We start from the raw sequence: 16,969 nt of genomic DNA, 5'->3' as shown, positions 1-16,969 counted from the left end.
AATCACACTATTGTTTCTTGCGTCACTAGACATAATGAATTTTAAATTTGGTGTGAATGAAAAAGTATAAGAATAAATTGAGTGATTGATAGAAAATAAAGAAGAGAAGATGAATGATGTGAAAATAAAAGGTAAGAATGCTATTGTCAAAAATAATAAAATTAACATTTTCAAATATAAACAAATAAAAATACCTCTCTCTCATTCTTAGTGAGAGGGCGAATCTATTGGTGGAGGGAGCACCAGCATGGCTGGCTCCCAGCTTTCCCTCCACTTAGAGATGCCCGTCCCTCCCATCCCCTGCACCGCATTGTGGATGCCCCAAGCTCAATAAGGGATCTTCCATGGCCCATATCTCTCTAAAAGAATTACACTTTAATACATCCAAATTGAAATTTAGGCCCGTAAACTATATTTCAATAATTTGATAGGTTTAATATAAAAGTATGCTTATAAGAGAGTTCGGTTGGACCCTCTGTGATTTTTATTATGTGGACATGAAAAATTGATCGGTTGAGCTTAACATGAGCCGGTCTACGAATTAGCCCACCAGTTGAGCCGATTTTTCAGCCCAATCTTATCTTACTAAATAGACATTATATTTTATTTGTGTAAAATTTGAATTCAAATTTAACTAGTTTTAGGATTTGTTGGGATCTGGTTGTGTTTTGTCATTCAATTGATCATATACACCATTTCTTCATGTTTTAATTATAAGAACTGAAGTTATTTTTCCTTTTAATATGGTTTACAAATTATCATCTTCCCTGATTTTACCTGTGAATATACTTGTGCTTAAATTGTCTTTGAGGAGGAAGTAGAAGCAGCTTTATGCCAGCAACTATCATATCCTTTTCCTCCTCCGCAGCAGCAGCAGCAGCAGTATACATCCCAGCATATCGTCTCCAAATCCACATGCTCTGAAAAATAGCCTGCGCGTAATGTGAAGATGGCATCGTTTTAGTTTGAGTGAAATAATAGACAACTAAGACTACTAGAATTGGACCCATATTTCCCTTAAAAGTGTTGCAAAAACCTTATAAGTTGTTCAAAGCTGTAAAGTGGTAGCAATATAAAGAATTTACCTTTCGTTATCATTGCAGAGGGCACCTATATCATATATGTGTCTGTTAATGAGCATTCTGCAACATTTTCAGGCACTTATACTTTGAATGTCACATAAACCCCAGAGATTATTAGTAACCATACCACTACCAGCTACTACTAACCTTATTATCTTCTTAACAATCGTCCCACCAATTCCCTTACAACCTGCACACCATTGTGAAACGATCTGTATGAATTTGCCAAGTTTAGAAAACTATATTATCTTCTAATTTGATTTGATAAGAGCATACAAATATGCCAAAGCAACAGTATCATATTTGTAAGCTAGTTCTATTTTCCAAGGTTAGAATGGGCTCCTGACCAGTTATTTGCTGGCAAAACAAGAGAAACCATTCAGCTGCATTATGCTCTCTCCATTGATTTTACAAAACTGGAACATACAATAAGGTCGTGTTCGGTTTCCTACATAAAATACTATTCCCTCCGTCCTTTATAGTAGAAGCGTTCCTTTTCGGCACGAGATTTAAGCAAAGTTGTATGATGTGAGTTAAGTAAATAAATAATAAATTAGGAAAGAAAAAAGATAGAGAGATGAGAGAGAATAAAATAAGAGAGAGTAAAATAAAATAGAAGAAAAGTCGTTGATTTTTGCCAAAAAAAAGGAAACGACTCAGCTACAGTGGGACAACCCAAAAAGGAAAACGACTCAGCTAAAAAAGGACGGAGAGAGTAATAAAATATAATCTAGGATTAAGTTGTGATATCTAATTTTCAGATGACTATATTAAGTAACGAAACTTAAACTCATGAACTAAACATAATATTAATTTAATTATATGATATAATTTTGCAAACTGCAACTTGAGCCATGTAGATTCATTTAATATTTCATTTTTTATTAATTAAAGAAAAAGTAATACTCCCTCCATCCCGGACTACTTACACTTATTTTCTTTTTGGGCGTCCCAAGTTATTTGCACTATTTCTATTTTTAGTAAAAATTTTCACTTACAGCCGTAATATTTGACTTTGCTATACACTCATTCCTTAATCTCCGTGCCGAAAATGAAACGTGCAAGTAGTGCGGGACGGAGGGAGTACTATTCTCTTAATTAAATTCAGTTAAAATATTTTGCCCTAGGAGAAAGAAAAATTAAATTCAGTTAAAATATTTTGCAATAGGAGAAAGAAATAAGTGTGATAGGAGAAAGAAGTACTCCCTCCGTTTCACCATAGTTTAGGCGAAACTTTTCGGCACGGAGTTTAAGAAAGAGATGTTGAGTGTGTTGAATAAATAGATAAAACAAGTAAGAGAGAGAAAAAGTTGGAGAGAATAAAGTAGAAAGTGAATAAAGTATGAGAGAGTAAATTAATAAAGAGAAAATAATTACTATATATGGAAATGACTCAACTATGAAGAAACTTTTCGAAATAAAAAAATGACTCAATTATGAAGAAACGGAAGGAGTATTTTCTTTTATATATATAAAAAAGAAAAGGAGTCAAATGCTCAAATGCATAAAAACGAATACAAATGTAGTAATAAAAACTAACCATGACGTCATAGATGCTGGCTGAGCTGTGAGTCCCAAATCGGAAACCGCTCGGCCAAACCCTATCAGCCTCCCATTTTTCGGCGTCAGTTTTCTGATCCAATTTCCACCGACACTCGGCACCGATTCGGCATTCGTGAAGACGGAGACGATGACGGAGCTGTGGGAAAGGGCGGTGCTGAGCTTGAGCGCGTCGACTGGCTCCACTCTGCCCGCGCCGTCGGTATTGGGGAAGCGGTGGCAGGAGTGGTCGCAGACGGCGTACAGCTCTCTCAGCCGATACAGATTCACGTCGGATGGATTCATTGATACGAATAGTGGCGCAGAGTTGGCCTTCATTCGGGCGGCGATTTTGGGTGCCAAAGGAAGAAATCGGTGAAACTTGGAGGGAAGATTACCGACTTGTACGGCCGCTGCAACCACCATTACAGATTTATTTCTGATAATTTGAAGTAATTTGATTTGCAGGTGGGCATTGTATCCCCGATTCTATTCCTTCCGTCCTCTATCTCCAGTCCTCCACTGCTTTTTTTTTGTCATTTACTCCCTCCGTCCGGCAATTGGAGTCCCATTTCTCCAGGGCACGGGTTTTAAGAAAGTTATTGGAGTGTGTAATAAATGGTGTGTGATAGTGAAATTTGGGACCCACCTAAATTATTTTAAATTAAACAAGGGCATAAGCAATGGAAGGACAAAGAAGCCAATTAAATTGATGGCCGCCAAAATTTAAAAAGTCAATTAATGTCAAATCTGAATTCAATTCTAACCGATGATTACACTAAAATTTCCAACAATTTTGGATCAATGCAACAAATCTCAAACAAAATCATAGCACAAGGAAAAGTCAACAAATCGATCGAATTAGAAACACCACCTACAATATTAGGGCAAAATTCTCCCCCTATTTCTTCTGGAACAGCTTGCTTTTGTTGTACTTGAGTTTAATCCAATTGACGCCGACGGTTGCCCCCTCCTTCACTTACTTCGCCGCTACCTTGGTCTTCGCATACCCCACCGCCGCCACAACCTTAGTTTTCTACCATCCGGTGGCGGTCACTTCCTTGGTCTTCACGAAACTCTCGCTGAATTTCTTTGACAGCTTCGGAGCTCCGTCGCCTCCCGCGGCGTTGCTTCCGCTCCATGAATTTTCGTTCGACGCCATCTCGAATTGGGGTTGGGGTGAGTGTAATTGAGAGAGCGGCGATTGGGAGAGGAGGAGGAGGAGGGCGGCGATTGGGAGAGTGAGACCGAGAGTGAGGGTGAGAGAATAAGAGTGAGAGAGTGAAATTAAAGTTGGATGGGGGTGTTTTTTAATGGCAATTGTGTAAATTAGTGAGAAGGGGGGGGGGGGTAATTAAATTGTCCAAATATGGTAAGCGAACCGGGACTCCTATTCGCGGACGTCCCGAAATAGAAAAACCGGACTCCTATTGCCGGACGAAGGGAGTATTTTTTATTCATTTTTTCGTATTATTTTGACTGTTTCCACGATTAGAGCATCTCCAATACAATAGCCCAGGCATAGCCCAGGCATAGCTCAGCCACAAACTCCTCCTGCTACATCATCAGCACTAAAACTCCTCCTGCCACATCATCCGGACAAGCAACTGAACAAGCAATAGCTCAGCCATAGCCCAGCCATAATAAACAAAATTATAAAAATAACAATCACACAAAATACGGAATTCAACTTACGACACAAATACGGGAAAATGCAATAATTTCATTTAAATTAAAAAAAGGTACATTAAAAAAATTACAAAATTAAAAAATTACAAAATTACAAAATAAACTAACGTCGTGCAGTCCTCCGCGCCCACAACTCTTCAATTAAATCATTTTGGAGTCGAATATGAGCTTCCACTTGGCGCATGTCGGCATGTGCTTGGAGACGGCCGGCTTCATCGTGAGGTACCCCACTTCGTACGCTGGGGGTGGCCACGCCGTAGCTTGGACCGGCTTCATTATCGTTGTTGGCCCAACTAGTCAGTTGTACACCTTCATCTTTGACAATCATATTGTGCATGATAATACAGGCGTACATTATATCAGCAATGCAGTCGACATGCCACAAACGCGTTGGACCCCTAATTGCCGCCCATCGAGACTGGAGCACACCAAATGCGCGCTCCACGTCCTTGCGCACCGACTCCTGTCGTTCTGCAAAGTAGGCCTTCATCTCATCTGATGCGCATCTGATCGTCTTCACAAAGACGGGCCACCTAGGATATATCCCATCCGCCAAGTAGTAGCCCATATCATGCTGGTTCCCATTGGCGACAAAACTGATGGTCGGACCGACGCCCTGGCACTGCTCGTTGAAAAGGGGCGATGAGTTGAGGACGTTGAGGTCGTTGTTCGACCCGGCTACCCCAAAATATGCATACCAAATCCACAGCCGGTAATCAGCTACGGCCTCGAGGATCATCGTGAGATTCTTTCCCTTGTAGCCGGTCGTGTAGAACCCTTTCCAGGCAGTGGGGCAGTTCTTCCACTCCCAATGCATACAATCTATGCTGCCTAACATACCCGGGAACCCATGCTTCGCCCCATGCATCTGCATCAGCTCCTGGCAGTCTTCGGGGGTAGGGCTTCGAAGGTACTGATCACCGAATATTTCAACCCCGCCCTGACAGAAATACTTCATACATTCAAGGGCAGTCGACTCGCCGATGTGGAGGTACTCTTCCCACATGTCTGCCGCGCCTCCGTAGGCCAACTGCCTGATTGCCTCAGTGCACTTTTGAATAGGTGTGTGGCCGGGTCTGCCAGCCGCATCGTGCCTGAAGCGGAAACACAGATATCGACGCTCCAAAGCGTCAACAATACGCATAAACAGGGCCCTGCTCATCCTAAAACGCCGCCTGAAAATGTTGGCGTTAAACCGCAGCTCCGGTGCGAAGTAGTCGTCAAATAGCCGCTGATGTGCAGCTACGTGATCCCGATCAATCACTGCTCGATGGTGGACAACGGGTCGAGGTACCGCCGGCTGCAAGGCTCGTTGTATTAGCCGGTCGATCTCTCGGGATGTATAGGCCTCCAACTGTTTGTTCAAACGTCTTTCGAACTCCTCAGCATCCCCACCACTACCACCACTACTACCACTCGCGTTACTCATTTCGCGTTGTTGATCTTGTACAGAAATTAAGATAGAGAAAAACTCGTTAAAACAAGTGGTGCAAATGAAAATGACGTGCAGATCGCGTATATATAGTGTTTCGAAAATTAAATAATAAAAAAAATCCCGCTCGCCGATTGGAGCCTGCAATGGCGGCCAGGAGATCGGCGAGCGCATCGCCGAGCACTCGGGAATCGGCGTGCGCTCGCCGTTTTTCTCACCGATTTGGCGCTCGCCGGCTGCAATGGTTTGGCGAGCGGACCGGAGAGCGCTAAGAATCGGCTAGCCGGTGCACTCGCCGCTATTGGAGATGCTCTTAGGCAAAATTTTAACTCTAAGAGCTTCATTATCATGAATTTAAAAATTAGTGCATGCATTAAAAAAAATCTTATTTTAACAGGACAAGCCAATCTCATACTATATTTTCATCCCCAAATTAATTCATCAATTTAGTACTACATCCAAATCTCATAGAAATAGAAACTATTTCTATTTACTGATTTTTATTATTTACATTATGCCTTATTTTGTTATTTATTATTTTATGTCAGGTTCACTAAACTAAAAACCTTGTGTCTCCCATATAGCATATGACGCCCGATTATGATAGATAGTTTGCTATTCTCTTCCTCGAGATTCGATACCCGGTACCGACTTTAGCTATACTATCTCTACATTATATACTTGCGGTTAGTTTTTTTGTTAATAAAATGTGCATCATTGTGAATGAAGGTAAATGGAGATATAAAGTCTTATAAATACATATTTACCCTTTTTTCACAAAAAATCATTCTACAAAGGGGGTGTTCGGTTTGGAAGATTATATCCGGGATTAAATTTATTGTGTGTTTGGTTCATGAGATTCAACCCCACAACTCAATCCTAGATGGATAATCATGGGATAATTAGTCATAGCTAACCCCTTATAACTAAAATAATCTCACAACTCAATCCTTGATTGTATCTTGGTATTATTTTATCTTGCAAACTAAACACCACCAAAGGGGAAGTTATTTGATAATGTATTATATATTTTCTCATTTTTAAAAGGTATCTTTATCTCTCCATTGCATCTCCATCAATAGAGAGGTAAAATCTTATAATTATTATATTTTTCTTCTTTTCATGAAAAATCATTTCAAATGGGGAAGGTATTATGTCTTTAGAGCATCCACAATGGGACGGCTTATAGCCCACCCTATAGTCTGCCCTATCTTTTTAACTAACTATTTTGTATTTATTTTTTATATTTGCAAATATGTAAAATTAGCAAAATAAATATAAAAACACCACAAATTAAAGGCAAACCTTATATTTACTTAATTAAAAAAAAGTTACAACGCGAGGAAGATAGGAAGAGTGGATATAAAAATAATTGCACTACGGATAAGGCGGGAGACATGGTCTAGTCCATTCTCAACTGGCGTTGGAGCATCGATCAGCTTCTCAAGGTACCGAGCAATACCCGGGTGCTGGCAGTGCATGAGGGCGTTGTGCATGTCCAACAACGTCCTCTGCGCGGCGACCCCCATAGTCCTGCGCCGCACCCGAAGCAGGGACCGGGGCTGGGGACAGGGCCTGGGACGGTGTCGGGTCTTCTGAGGTCGTCGCCTTCCCCTTCCCCTTGTTGTTGGAAAGATTTGTTGCCAATGGGACGCCTACCAGTGGACATCGGTGGGCCAGAACTGTAATCATCGTGTACAAACTTGTTGAGGTCCATTGCAGGTACTCCACCATTGTTGCTCGTGTATTCACTTGCAGCGGTGTACTTCGCCCTCTTCGACGCAGTGAACGCGTGCATTATCCCTCCTTGGAACTTCGGCTTCTCCTTCACCAAGAGCCAAGCGTTGTAGTGCTTGAAGTCGCCGTACAAAGACGTGTACGACAACAACGCTTTTTCGCGTACATCATCAAGACTCTCGTTGCTGTCCTGCTCCCTCATGCACTCCGTGTACTCGAATGAGAATAGGTTCATAGTGCTCCCTCTTGCGTTTGTAAGACGCCGCCGACTTTTGTTCGTTGTAGCGTTCAACAATGCGCTCCCAGTACACGACTTGCCTTTGGTTGTTGTAGAACACCCGGGTCCTCCAAAATATCAACCCAATACTTCGTCAGAAGGATGGTCTCCTCGATGATGTAGTTCGTCCTCCCTGGGGCATATTCTTGGTGGACCTCTGCCGGCGGTAACTTCTTGGCTCTCACCTTGATTTTTTCCTTTCTTGACTGGGCGGCGGGGCTCGGCTCCATGTCGTCGAGCCCGTATGAATCAGTGGTGAAATCAGGATCGTATTGGGTGTTAGGATCCCAATTGGACTCAATGGAACCCGACGTATCAAATGACCAGTAATCGTCTGGTTCTGTACCCGGCCAGCCAGCCGACACCACTACCGCCGAACATCGGCAATCCGTAGGGGCTATTCGGATCTGGGAAACCGTCGGGATTATACTTGAATTTGAAAGAAATTGTTGGGAGAAAATAATGGAGTGAAAGGAGTGAAATGAGAAGTAAAAGTGGTATATATTTATAGAATAAAATACAAAAAAAAACAAATCTGCTTCCCATCGTCCGCACCCCCGCAATGGGCGGACGATGCGTCGTCCGCCGCATCGGCTGCCCACCTACATTGGTGAACAATAGAGCGGAGGATGCATTGGGCGGGCTATTCTCCGCCCCATTGTGGATGTTCTTATATTTTGGAACATCTTGTACTATTTTTGTAACACCCTGATTTTTCTACCATTTTTATTTGTTCTCGTAGTGACATCGTTTGTGCACCTGAACATTTTTTTTTCTTTGTTTCGATAGAAGGATATATCATTTTGGGCTTATACCAATTATTCTTTTCTACCCCCAATTTATTTAATTTTCCAAGCCCAATTCATTTTATTTGAAACTACTTTTTGAAGCCCTAATTTTGGAAAAGCCCAACATAAGACCATACAAGATATGCTTCAGCTCAAATCTCCCCATGATTCCACGTTTTTCTTCAGTTCAATCAGTTCCACAAAATCTGGGAATATACTGCAATGATCCACGAGATTTTTTCTACGCATACCAATCTGCCCACGACTCTATGATTCATCATATTCAATCAATTCCAAGAGAGGGGAAAGCCAGAAACAGAGAGAGAAACAACGCAGATCAGCTTTCTCGATCCATTTCTTCTCTACATCTGCTTCAATTCAGGGTACATGTTGTTTTCTGGACATACACTGCTATAGTATTAATTGTCTGAATTTTGAGGACGGAAAATTTCTCAGGCACTGAAGTAAAGATGCAGAATCGGAATAGGCAACCTGCGGAGCCTGAAACGGAGACAGAAGGAGGAGATGAGGGGGACGACGGTGCAGGCATCGGGTGCAAACTGCACAGCAGCGGTGATGCGACGTTGACTGCACTGTGACAGCAACGGTGTCGGCGTTGGGTGCGAACAGCACCGTGACAGCAACTCGCGGACAGCAGCTCGCGAACAGCAGCAACGGTGGGAGGAAAGCAGCAACGGTGCCGGCGTTGGGTGCGAACAACACCGTGCAGCGGCGGACAGCAGCTCGCGTCGACAAATCAACGAAGAACAGTGGCGGTGGTGCAGTGTCGAGAAGCAGGCTGCGCAAGCTCCAGCAGCGAGGGAGACGGCGTGGTTCCGGCCGGAGCAGAGGTGGCGACGGGAAGAGCTAGCCAAGAACAGAGGAGAGTCGGCTGAACGGCCGTGACAGCGGGCCCAAAACAGCGGCGGTGCTTATGGTATACAAGAAAGAGTAGAACGAGGGAGAGGCCGGGAGAGTGAAGTGTGACGCCGAGCTGCCGCAAGCACTGCAGCAACAGCGGCTGTGACTATGTGAAACTGAGAGGCGACGGGCATACTACTACTCGTGGTGGTGGTGGAGCTGAATGACGGTACGACTGGAAGAACGACGGCGTAGAGCTGAGAAACCGAGAGCTGGCAGACATGAGATGAGTGGATGCGATTGGCCGCCCGAGCTCAGGAATAATTGGAAGAAGGAAAGCATGGACTCAAGGAAGAATTTTCTCCGCGAACAAAATTGGAGTCGAAGTAAGGAGCTCAAATTCAGAAAATTAAACGAATGAGGTGGGCTTTCTAACTAAGTATTTTGTGGGCTTTCGAACTAAAGTTTTACTGTGGGCTTTCGAACTAAATACTTTCAAGAGCTTTAGTTTTAATATTTTGATTCGAGCATCATTTTATGTGGCGAAATTCCTTTTAACTGAGATTGCAAGTATCATTAATTTTATTCGATGATGATGTGATTTATGTGCTTAAAGTGAAATAATTAAAGTGAAAGTGATGTTATGTGATATATGTGTTGATTTATCGAGTGATTTGTGATTTGCTCGATTTGTTGATGTGATATGAGATGATGCTCGATCTTGATAGAGAAAAATGATTTATGCTTTAAATAAGTTTTTGAGGAAAATAAAGTTTGCAAAGGGAATGTCATGCCATGCTTTTGTTTGAGAAATGCCTATCTATTTGTTTAGCAAGGGAGTTGTCCCTACTAGACCTATTGAAATCGAATTCGGGTTTGACTAGGAAGTGAGTTCCTACTCAGGCTAGTGTACACCACGTAGATTGTGCGCTGTCTCTTCGAGTTGGCCGGTCTAGTGACTTTGAATGTGGCCGCATTCCTTGTCATGTATGTTGAGATTGTTGAGATGATGTTGTTGAGGTTGTTGAGAACTTGAGATGATGATGTTGATGATTACTTATTGGGGAGTGAGTCCCTACTATGAGTTTAATCGAATTCAGGTCCTAGCAAGGGTGCGTCTCTACTCGGACTAGTGTACATGATGAGGACCGTGAGTCATCGAACGGGTTGGCCGGTTTTCGTGCTCGTGGAAAGTGGCCCCCTTACACAGCACCGTAAACAACAGATATGGCAGTTTCTTAAATAAATCAAGGAGAAATGATTGTGTTTTGAAATGATGAGGAAAAAGGATTTGAGGATGAGTTGAAAGTTTTTGTTTGAGATATTTTTAGTGTCTCGGGCCTTTTCAAGATTAAAACCCCGAGGTCACTCAATGGTGGCATGATATAATTTATTTTTATAAAATTGTTTTGGCATTTGTTCACTGAGTACATCAAGTACTCAGCCATGCATGTGTTTTCCCTATGTGCAGGTTGAGCGGTGACGAGCGTGGTGGGTGTTGAGCATAAAAGTGAAGAATGTCTATCAAATGTCTAGAATATGTTGTGTCTTCATACATAACATTATTCTACTCTCGAAATGCTTCCGCTAAATATTGTTTCTTTTGAGTTCGTGTATTGTTGAGATATTTTCAGTTGGAGTTGTTGATTGTTGAAATGATACTCTGATTTTATTCGAGCTATTCCCATTTGTTTTGAGCTATGGTCGAGTTGTGTTGTTTTCTCCCTTTCTTCCCCGCTTCTTTAACCCTCCCCTAGTCGTGATCAACCGTGTTTTCTATCCTTAGAAAATGCGGGCGTGACAATTTTACTCCCTCTCGTCCCATAATAATTGTCACTCTTATTGTAGGCACGGGTTTTAAGAAATGTAAAGAAAAGTTGGTTGGAAAAGTTAGTGGAATGTGGGACCTATTTTTTATATTGGTCTTATAATAAAATGTGAGTGAAGTGAGTTAGTGTAATTTGAGACCTACTTACCATTTATGGTAAAAATAAAGTGTGACAATTATTGTGGGACGGACCGAAATGGAAAAGAGTGACAATTATTGTAGGACGGAGGAAGTATTATTTTAGAAAAAGTAAAGGTAAATTTTGGTCCTAAACATATGGCCGAAATACGAATTTGGTCCAAAACATTCACTTTTTGAAAAATAGGTCCATACCAAATAAAAATGTTGTCAAAGTAGTCCTTTTTTAACGGCTCCGTTAAAAAACCAACAGTCAATGCTAATTAACCATATTTTGACCTAATTAGAATATTAATCTATAATTAAGTAAAAAAATAAAATTAAAAATAAAAAAAAACTAGCCACCTTCTTCGTCAAAAAACCTGTCTCCACCAGCAAATCGCCGGCATAATCAGGGTACGCAGGCATAATCGCCCGTTGCCGTCTTCGCTGGTGTGGTGCTTAAGCATCTCACTTTTCGACTTCGTCTCTAAAAATCAGAGACAAACCCCAAATTCACGACTCCCATCTCTCTCTCCTTCACCTACATTAAAATTCTCTCCCCGCCGGCGAAATTTAGCCCCACCGCCGCTACCATTGCGGCGCTGCCGGTTCTCTTTCTCACGCTTATCGTCTCTATCTCCTCAATCTTAACCGATTCACTCTCTTTTCTGTCTCAATTCCAGCGGTCGCCTCCATCAGTCGCCTGCCAGCTCTTTTCCTCCGCCGTAGCCAATATGTGATGGCGCCTTACCGTCGTCGTCACACTGTTCCAGATTTGCCTCCCTCTCTTTCTCTCTTTCCATTACGGCTCTCCCTTGTCTTTCTCAATCGTTTCCCTGCTCACCGCTACACCCTCTCGGTCATGCCCCTATGCAATTAGCACGACCACTTCCAAGCTTGCTCTCTCTTCGTGACGATTAGCCGATGTGGAGATGCTGCTTCCATGAAGATTCACAGCTCACCATCGAGCACCTCCTCCAGACTGGGCTGCTTCCACCATCGTCAGAAAATGATTGTTAACTCAGCAATCGAGACTCATGGGAGTCAGAAAATAGGTGTTTAGGTGTGGTTTTGCTGGGCGATTTCTTCATAGGGTATTCAATAGTGAATTGGAAGAGAATTCTGGGAGTTGAGGTAGTGTGTTCTTGCAGAGAAAATTAGGGTTCTTGAGATGAACGAGAAGGAGAAAGAAAGATGGTTTGTACTAATTAAAATTCACTAATACAGTAAAAAAATATCACTAATCAGGAGTTGACCGTTAGTTTTGGACGGAACCAAAACAAAGGACCACTATGACAAGAATTTCATTTGTTATGGACCTTTTTCAAAGAGTAAATGTTTTGGACCAAATTCGTATTTCGGTCATATGTTTAGAACCAAAATTGACCTTTACTTTTAGAAAATAACTATATATTGTTTCTCTTTGGAGTTTTTTTTTAAAAACTTTTTGGAAAGGTAACTAGATGATATACTTTTTCTATATACCTTACCCCATTGGAGATGCTCTTAGACCTCAAATTTGAGTCGGGATCAAACCTAAACTACCTTGAAATCAAGCTAATAACTGAAGGTAAAACTTCAAACTGCACTCGGTCGAGTGGCTTGTGTGGCACAAGCTACTTGGTTGAGTGACAGATTCTGATCCCTCTTGACTTCGAGCAATATCTCTCGGCTCGTCCTTCCTCTATTCTTGATTATTCAACTTATATTAAATCTTAGATGACAACACTCCGGGCTTTATTTGCTTTATGAGTCATGGATCAAGACCTTATATTGATCCTAGGTTCTTTAACATGTCAGTTGCATGATGTGTGTCACCTAGGTTCGCATCATAATAGGAAAGATGAGTTCATGAAGACGTGTGAGAGAAGACAAAGAGTGCAAAAATATAAACATATTTTCGTCTGAAAAAGTTAAAAAGGATTTTGTCTGTATTAATAGCTTAATTTAGGGACGTTTGGTGATATTAACTTTTTCAAGAGATCGCATAAAGGAGAGCATGATATTTAAAAAAACAAATTTGAAGTTGATTGTTGAAAGAAGGTTTATTTGAAGTTGAAGTATTGAAAGAATGTTCGTTAGAAGCTGAATTAGTAGTCATTTTTATCATAATAATTGTCGATAAATTTCCATTAAAACTATATATTTGTACGGGAAAATTGTGATTTAAAATACTACATTTTTTTATTAACTTTGGTCAATCCCATAAGTTTTACAATCGACAAATTAAACCATAACTTTTATAACGTTCACAGATCACAATTGTCCTATACGATTTATTGTGCGCCAATTTATTAGTACGATTGTAAGTTCCGAAGATTTGTTTTTAGCAAATTAAAGCGATGAGAGACAATGCAATGACAAACGAATATGGACAGTTTATTATATCCGGAACACATTAATGTCGTGCCACTACAGTCTACAGCGCCGCATATTTGGCGATATACAAATTATATGGAATAATTATGAATGTTATAAAAGTGTAATTCAATTCACGAAACTTAAAAATTATATAATTGATCAAAAGCCAGCTAAAAGACAAATAATAATTCTTACATATAATGTGGGAGACGGGAAATGGTGGAGAGAGAGAGCTATGCTGCTGATTTTTTATAAAGCCGATTTTTTATAAATATCACTCAAATGCCATTATAAACACAAAAATAATACCCTCCCCTGTGACGAATCTGGACCTCAACCAGCTTCCTCATCAAAGGTGAAGTACACCGAGAATGAGAAAGCTATGTTGCTGATCTTGTTGCCTGGCATGAAAGATCTCATCTAAACTGTGGGTATTTTCTCAATTCTGAGCCACCCCTTTGCTTGGTTTGGAGGCTATTTCAGTTGAATTGATCTTGTTTGTTGTCATATGATGAAGTTTTTGTGATGAATAACATCTAATTATCTGTGTATTGACTGGATTGGTTGGTTTTTGTGAATTTAGCCACCCCTTTGATGGTTTGGAGGCTTTGATTTGCAAATTTGTACCTCTGTGATGATGTATTTTCTGAGAGTTCTACATGCTTAGTAACATCATTCTGTATTGGTTGGTTTTTTGTGAACATGGGCACCCATTTGATGGTTTGGAGGCTGTGATTTGCTATTTTGCTGTATATGGTTGGTTTGTTGGCTCTGACCTGCAATGTTGTTTTTCTGTGATGAAGTTTTTGTGAGTGCTCTGTATTGGTTGTGTTTTTGTGAACCTAGCCACCCCTTTGATGGTTTGGAGGCTTTGATTTGCAAAATTGCAGCCTTTGATTGGTTTGTTGGGTCTGAATTGCAATGTTGCTCCTCTGTGATTATTTTTTTTCTGAGAGTTATGCATGCTCAGCTATGATGCCTCTGTATTGGTTGTGTTTTTGTGAACCTAGCCACCCCTTTGATGGTTTGGAGGCTCTGACTTGCAAAATTACACTTGGAATTCATACAAAATGTAGGCTATAGATTTACAAGCAGACCTAGTTACCATACCCACAGAAATCAGCCTATTAATCCTAACCCAAAATGTAGGCTATAACCAAAAAAACAAGTTTACATCCTAAACACCAAACTACTTTGATGCTTATACTGTAAACCCTAAGATCCAAGTGGCCTATTTAGAGCTGTAAAACATTCATTAAATGCCCTATGTCATATGAGGCACCCACATCATTCTGAGGTAGTAGTAGATACTCCAAGCTCTCTTTGACCAGATTCTCCCCAACTTCTAGGGATGTAGGAAGCCCCATTGTCCTTCTCAGCCTTTCCTTGTTCAAGTGGGGTATTTTGTAGTTGTGGCCCCCATGCACTTCTAGGATCTTGCTGAGGCAGCTTTGCAATGTTAAAAAAACATTGTTCAGAGTTTGTGGTGTGAGTTCCTCAAAAGAACTCCAGATATTACCCAGTAATTCATCTATGTTGGTTGCTACTTTATCATCTTGTAGTGATTGAATGGCCCTAAAAAAGCCAAGGTCCAATACATTGGTGTCTGGGGAGTTGGCTGGTTGGCTAATTAGATGGAACTTAAATCCATCTGAACTTGCAAGCTCATCAAATTGTGAGTCAAAAAGATCTTAGGTGAGGTTTGGCATTATCTTGTTGGATATATATATCCTTGCTTGCATTGGCTGGCCACTTTGCCTTGATTGCTGGAATAATCTGTGCATTATGAATGAATCAATGAAAATATGCTAAATGATGACATTATCAATGTCTGATAGGAAGGTGAGGGGATAAAAATATCCATACCTGATTCAAGAGATATTCTCTCATTGCTTCCTTGTTAACTGATGGTATAGGTTTAGTCTCTAATGTCCCTCTTGGCCTATTCTTGGACTTCCTTTTGGCTGGAACTTGTTCTGTGAATGAGAATATTCCTATTTTACCATCAAAGATGGTCTGACCATCTGTGCCAAACTGTGGCCTACTTACAGCACACATGAACATCACCTTTGTGATGAATCTTTTTGACTTGCAAGCCCTGTAAGGCTCATCCTCATCCGGCAACAGGTAGTATCTGTCTGAAGCTTTTGTCATGTAAAACCATTTCTCATCAATATGAATTGTGTTGTGCATAGCATGCATGATAAAGAAGCTTTCCTTCATACAAAGCTGGCTGAATATGAGTAAGACACCATCTCATTCTACTGATCTTGTTTGCTTCAGTAAGTGCTGGTTTTATGGCATTTGTATGTGGCCTTATCAGGTGACTCTTTGCCCATCTACCAAATGTGGTCTTGCTAACTCCCATTTTATATGCAAGCTTTCTATAGCAAGACCTCTCAAGAAAAGACAATTGTTTGAATTTTTCATCACCGAAATGTACTTTACCTGATTTCTTAGTATATCCTGATGCTCTACCCCTCATGATAACAGGTTCCCCATCTGAAATTTACTTCTTGGCTATCCCCCATAAGCGGCTCACTGTACTTCTGTGCACTTTGAATCTATTGGCTGCCTCTTGAAATGAACCATGTGGCAGTGCTCCAGCTTGGCATTGCTGTTGTAGGAACTGTACAATATGGTTCTTCATTTGGCTGCTCAAACTCAGGCCTTGTCTCGGCCCTTGCTCCAGTTCTGCATCCTGAACATGCTCCTGCTCCATCTGTTGCTCCATATCTTGATCCATTTCCATTCCCCTATGATGAAAATGCTCTGAGGGGAATTTACATATAAATACCTTTTGGTTGGTGTGTAGGTAGGTGGAATTGGCAATTGTTGGAGTAAATGTGGAGTGAATGTAATTATAGATGTAGATTACCTTTATTTTGATTTTGGATTTTTCCCTCCATGGGATTGTAATGCATTTTTCCCTCCTTAATTTGGAGGTTGAGTAAATGAAAATGGAATGAGTTCCCTCTTTAAATTTGTGTTGATGCAGGCCGAATATTAGGGGAAAGCAAAGTGTTCAAATTTTAGTTTCAATTTTAATTTTGTCCTAGCTTAATTTTATGTAAAGGAAATAGAGTTACCAAAGTGTAAAATTAAAAACAATAAGACTAAATTATTTAAACAACCAAAATTAAATAAAGTAAAAAAAGAAACAATTTTAAACTAAAAAAAGTCAACTCATCTCACTTTCCACCTACTCACTTCATTTATTACACACTCTACCTTCTCACTTCATTCATTACACAC

At 40.9% G+C, this 16,969-nt stretch overlaps 1 long non-coding RNA gene across 2 annotated transcripts; it reads right to left on the bottom strand.

The window, feature by feature from the left end:
* Positions 1-119: 119 nt before the first annotated feature.
* On the bottom strand, positions 120-3,252 carry LOC121811350. 2 transcript variants are annotated; one of them, XR_006052532.1, is made up of 5 exons: positions 2,623-3,252; positions 1,230-1,272; positions 1,086-1,142; positions 778-932; positions 120-359 (listed from the first exon to the last, which is right to left on the bottom strand). It is a non-coding gene; the product is annotated as an uncharacterized LOC121811350 (long non-coding RNA). The 2 variants fall into 2 exon arrangements; XR_006052531.1 differs by lacking the exon at positions 120-359 and having other exon boundaries at positions 652-932; positions 2,623-3,248.
* Positions 3,253-16,969: the final 13,717 nt, after the last annotated feature.

The sequence above is a fragment of the Salvia splendens genome, chromosome 7 (genome assembly GCF_004379255.2).
Source record: "Salvia splendens isolate huo1 chromosome 7, SspV2, whole genome shotgun sequence".
In the NCBI taxonomy this organism is placed as follows: Eukaryota; Viridiplantae; Streptophyta; class Magnoliopsida; order Lamiales; family Lamiaceae; genus Salvia; species Salvia splendens.
This window is presented reverse-complemented; position numbering and strand designations above follow the sequence as displayed.